Below are 6,000 nucleotides of genomic sequence, written 5' to 3'. Positions count from 1 at the left end.
AAAGAATTTTGCAACCTCTCATCCCAACCCCCATCAAAGCCAGCTCAGGCCTGCTGCCAGGGCCACCTAGGCAAAGGCCAGAGTGACCTTTCACCACCTCTGTTGCTATGGCAACCGCTCCACCTCTGCCTACTTTAAACTGCCCCGGGGTTGCTGGGATACCGGGGAAGGGCCCCACGATCAGAGGGTCAGAATGTTTGGTGGGGCCAGAGGCGTGGACCAACTTGGGGTGACCAGAGGCTTCTTTTTGGCTAGGACCCCAGAGTCTGGGATGTGCTTGGAAGAGAGACACTTCAAGAGTTAGAGGACCCGTATTCATCATCTTAGACTCAGTCTCTGGGTTTGGCTCTTGGCCCCGGGGCCTCAGAGTAACCCTTCTGTCGGGTTCTTGGAATCTATCTGTCTTAATCATTCAGCCCCTTTGCAGGTCTGGGCCTCTGTCTGNCTATATCCCCGCCCCATCCGAGACTCCGCCCCTTGCGGCGAAGCTTAGCCCTAGTCAACAGAGCCCCGCCCCTTCTTGGGAGACCACGCCCCTCCGTAACCACGCCCCCGCAGTGGGAAGCTCCGCCCACACTCTGTCTCAGGAACTCCCTATCCCATCTTCACTGGTTCGGGGACTCCCCTGTATCTGTGAGACCCATACCCCCAGTTCAGGCTTCCCCCCAGACCCCGCCCTCATTTCTGGGGACTTCCGGGTTCTCCCAGAGACACGGGCGCCCCCTCCCCCACCGCAAGCCGGGGTCTTTGTACTGCGCGGAAGGNCGGGGGCCTGTCCCCCTGCCCTCCGCAACCGTCCCCCGCCCGCCACCCCGAGACCCCGCTTCCCATCTGGGGTAGCCACAGAATTAGAGAGAAGCGGAGGCGGGAAGGAGAGAAGGAAAATACTAGAGGAGTCGGAGGAGGGGGTGTGCGTTCGCAGGGAAGCTGAGGGAAAATGCTACAGTTGACTAGACTCGCAGGCCTGTCTTCAGCCCCGCTTCTCCACTCTCTCCACTCTTTTCGCTGGGTTGCCTCAGGCGGGCTCTAGGCCCCCCGGATGTCGGGGAACACCTCTCTCTTTCCCGCCAGCACGCACACCATACCGGAGAAGCCAGAAGGGGGGCTTTGAAGGGTGCAGTTCCTTCTGGGCCTGGGCTTGCAAGAGATTTGTCAATCTATGCCAGGTGTTATGCTCTGTGCTTTGAGCAAGATAAACCCTTTAATTTCTAGGAGGCAGGCACGATAATCACCCATTTTACAGGTGAGGAAACAGTTGTACAAACCTAACTTGGTCGTGGCTATCTTGCTAGAAAGGGGCCAAGAATAGATCTCAGCTGTGGGACTTCAAAATCTGGACTCCTAACTTCTATTCTTTACCTTGCTGTTTCGATGAGGCATGGCAGGATGGGACTCAGAGGTGCAGAGCAGGAGAGACCCAGAGATGCATCAGATAAGATCCCTATGGCACATTATTTCTCAGTATGTTTGGAACCATAACCAAGAGCTGGGGGAAGACCAGAGGGTAGACCTTTAACCTGAGTCTTCGGTGCACTTGAGGAAATCAAGGAAGGCTGTGCAGAGGAGGCGGTCTTTGGCCCCAGTCATGAAGGAGATTGAAAGTTTGCCCACACATTCCTGAGAGAGAGAGCAATCTTCCTGCTCGCCCCTCATCTTGTTGCTTGCAAAGCTCCCTGTCTCCTGGACTGCTCCTGGGCCCCACCACATCCACACACCCCACTAACTCCCCCACCTAAAAATAGCCCATGATACCAACTGCTTTGCCAACTGTTTGGGGGCCCTAGCAGCCGGATGAAACATGAAGGCAGCCAGCAGCACGTCCTTTAGGGACAAAGGCACTCATTAATCAAAGAGAGGCTCTCTGAGAGGCCACCACCAAGGAAGCTGGACTGCCGGGCTGTCAGCAGCAAATCATGCAAATCCTGCACCACAGGAGAGCTCCCTTCCCTGAATGCCTGCAATATGCCCACCTCCATGCCAGGTATGCACAGCCACCATGGGACACAGGGACACTGGGACAGTCTCACTCCCCTTTGCGTTCCCAGTTTCCAGCACGTTGCCTGCCAGAGAAGGCCGTCAGTGAACACATGTTCAATAACCACTGGAATCTCCAGGTCACAGATGAGGAATCTGAAGCTCAGGGGATGGGAGAAGAGATACTTGCCCCAGGTCACACAGCCAGTCAAGTACATAGCTGAGGATTGATCAGAGCCCCAGTGCTACCATCTGACACCAGACTGCAGGGAGGAAGGGCTGAGAGAGATTGCAGGGTACTGCAGGACGCAGAGATTTCTCCTGTGGTTTAGTCCGCTGGCACCGGACCTTCATGCAGAGCACAGCCAGACCACAAGGGGCCTCCGGAAGCCTGGGGTGGGCTTGGCCCCAGCATCGCCCAGGTGGGGGCGAGGAAGAGAGAGTTGGGCCACTGCCAACAGACACAAGTGCCCAACTTCCAACCTTGACTTCTGGCTCTGTCTCCAGAACTCCAGCTTCTCAATCTCCCTAGATCTCATCTTCCTTATTTATGAAATGGGAACAATAATAGCACTTACCTATGGTGGGATAAAAATTTGCAGTATTTTTGAAATCAACCCCTCCCTTCTTTCTCTTCAATCTAGATCTTGACCTTATTGGAAAAAGAAGTAACAAATAAGGAACAAGACACAATCTTTATTTCTTCAGTTCTTGGGTTCAGCTGTCTGAAGACGAGGGACAGGCATAAGCGGTTTGGAAGAATATTTGTGTATCTATTTCCGAAAAGATGCTGAAAACAGCAACAGCAGCAACAAGGAACTCTCTGGGCTGAGAGATTTGGAGAGGGGAAGGAAGGGCCAAAGATGCTGAGCTCTGTCTTTGAGGCCCTGTTGTAAGTGGGAATGGAAGCTGAGAAAAGATTGAACCCTCAGGTAGATTCAGGGATCCAAACCCTATTCCTTCAAAGAGTCCAGATTTGATTGGATCGGTTTATGGAGCAGTTTATGTCCCAGGACATTCATTGTTGAAAACAACAGAGGACTCAGTTGGCCTTAACAGCAGGGTGTAGCCAGGAAAAGACTCAGTCAAAGAGAGCTCTGCCCAAACCACTGTCATCCCAGGGTGACTGTAGGAATCCCCAAGGCTGCACTTCCTGAGGACCAATGACAGGGGCTTTATATTTAGACTGTGGGAAGGAGGGGATAGACTTCACTAAAATAATCCATCCAGTCACTAAACAGACAAATAACAATAACAAGCCCTGGAGGGGGTGGACTACTACCGAGTTGCTACACTATATTAATTAAAATCTTCAGTTTCCAACAACAAAAAAATACAATTCATGCAAAGAAACAGGAAACGATAACCTGTAGACAGAGACAAAAGCAGGCAGGTGTTATCCAGATGTGGGGAATCTGGCACCTTCACACACTGCTCACGGGAATGTAAAATGGTGCAGCTGCTTAGGAACAGTCCAGCAGTGCCTCAAGCAGTTAAACATAGAGTTACCACATGAGCCAGGAATTCCACTCCTAGGTGTATATCAAGAGAAATTAAATGTTAGAAATAAAAATAAAGAAAGTCAATTGCACAAAAATCAGAAAAATCAGAAAGGTGATCATAATTGGGCGGGAGCACATGGGAAAGCATTAGGGTGCTGTCCAGGGTGCTGTTCAGTTTCTTGACTGAGTGATATCACCTGGGTACTTGTTTTCTAACAGTTTGGTAAACTGTATATTTATGTTGTATAAGCTATTTGTTTGTTTATGATATTTTACAATGAAAAATGTTTAAAGTAAGATGTGGTGGTTCAACCAAACCCTCACAGTCTGCGATTTGAACCGGCAGGGACTTGTTCCAGCTGAAACTATAGTAGTTTTTCTTTTCTTTCTCTCTTCTCTCTCCTGTCTCTCTCTCTCTCTCTCTGTTCCTTGATGGACATTAGTAAGAAAGACTTTTTTATTGTGATCCAAAACACACACAAAGGCACACAAGGGAAACACAAGTGTTATGAGACAATACATATCTTTACTGCATGCAATGTACTTGGTTATTTTTTCTCCTCTATTTTATTTCATTAAAAATGTTGGTTGGATTCATGAAATCAATTTAATAACCCACTGACAGGCCACAAGGCTAGCTTTTAAAAAGTCTTGTCTAAGATCAAGATGGCAGCAGCTCTGGTTTCTCCTGAGGCTTCTCTTCGTGGCTTACAGATGGCCACCTTCTTGCTGTGTCCTCACATGGTCTTTCCTCTGTGCATGTCTGTGTCCTGATCTCATCTTATAAGGACATCAGTCAGATTGGGTGAGAGCCCATCCTAAAAGCCTCATTTTAACTTACCTCTTTTAAGGCCTTATCTCCAAACACAATGACATTCTGAGGTACTGGTGGTTAGATCTTCAAGATACTACTTTGGAAGGAAGGTCATTTAGCACATAACAGGCAAGACTTCCTGAGGGATAGGGAAGCAGGAGGAGTCAGGAGGAGAAGGGAGAAGAAGTGTCCAAGCCTGCACATCTACAAACGGGGAAGAACAAGCAAATTCAGGGCATCAGGGGACTGTGCACTCTGTGGTTGGTCAGAGGGTGAGGTAAGGAGTATCAGGTTGGAGAAGGTGGCAGGAGATAGCTCCAGGGCCTTGGATCCCATACCAAGCTTTGGTTTGTAGAGTGATGAGTCTTAGCAAGATCTCCTGGGACACTGGAGAGAGATCCCAGAAAGCTGAACTTTAAGGAGTGTCTCAGATGGAACAAGACTCACACTCTGGGAAAATAAGCTGTAGGTATCATTGACAAGTTTTAGACAGGGGCCTAACACTGGATGAGTTGAAAATGATAGACTAGAAGGGCAAGAATGGAGGCAGAGAGGTCATAATGGGGGGCTGCCCTGAGTTTCCAGCCAAGAAAAAATGACGTCTGAACTGATATTACTAATAGTAGGCTTTCATAGAATGCTTACTATATCTCTCGAGCCAGGCCTGAGCTAAGTACTCTGCCAGGTAATCATGTTAAATTATCTCAACAGTCCTGTGTACTAGGTACCTTTATTATTCTTATTTCACAGTGAAGAAGCCTGAGGCCCAGAAAGGTGAAGAGACTTGCCTCAAGTTACACAGTCAGGGAGAAGTGTGTGTGTTGGGAGACGCAGAACCTGGATGTCAGTACTGCTCTCTGGCAGTCACCGAGGAGACAGCAGGATTGGTGGGAGTCGTGGGGACATAAGTGGGTGGGATTAGGGACAGACTGAACGTGGGGGCTAAGGGAGAGTGGTGAGCTATATGTGGGCAGTTCTAGGTCCCTAACTCCCCATATCTGTAATCAAAAGCTGAAGGGAACGCAGCTTACTTCTCCCTCTGCCTCCCTCTTCTCTGCCTGCCCTTCTCAGCTGCTCCAGGGGGGCTCCCAGGATGCCAGAAATAGGGCTGAGCATTGTTTGTGTGACAGGAACAGATCCCTGTTCATATTTCTGCATGTAAGATACCAACATGTACTCTTCTCCGATTCAACTTCATCTCTGTTTCTACTGGTGGACACAACCAGCACCCAATGCTTTCCTTTCACACGGGTCCTCAATGAGATGGCCCAACTGGACCTCCACCATAAGAAGGCCTGGTCAGGCTTTCCCTCTAGGGCTGGTGGCTTCTCTGCTCTCTCCCCTTCACACTTGAAAGCACAGGAGCCTTTTTGCTGCCCAAGAGCACAGGCATTTCTGCCAAGCATGCGTTGGTCACTATACAGCTCTTCCTCCTTCTTGCTGCCTCCTTGGGGAAAGGGATTAACCACCCACTAACCCCTGGCCTTCACAGCATTTCTAGGGCCCATTACTCTCCTGAAAAGCTGGCTTCAGGGTTTGCAGCTGGGACCTCCTAAGTCTCTCTCCCTGTCACCCCCACATCCCTCTTTTCTCCTCCTTGCAGTCCAGGGACTCTTTCTATACCATGTACATTGGGGGTCACAGTGTAAAGCCCCCTACTTGTAACAGATTGTCCAGGCTTTTTCATTTTCTGGTGGGCACAGGCTCAGT

Source organism: Crocuta crocuta, unplaced genomic scaffold (assembly GCF_008692635.1).
Source record: "Crocuta crocuta isolate KB4526 unplaced genomic scaffold, BGI_CrCroc_1.0 scaffold647, whole genome shotgun sequence".
Classification (NCBI taxonomy): domain Eukaryota; kingdom Metazoa; phylum Chordata; class Mammalia; order Carnivora; family Hyaenidae; genus Crocuta; species Crocuta crocuta.
Note: the sequence above shows the minus strand (reverse complement) of the source record.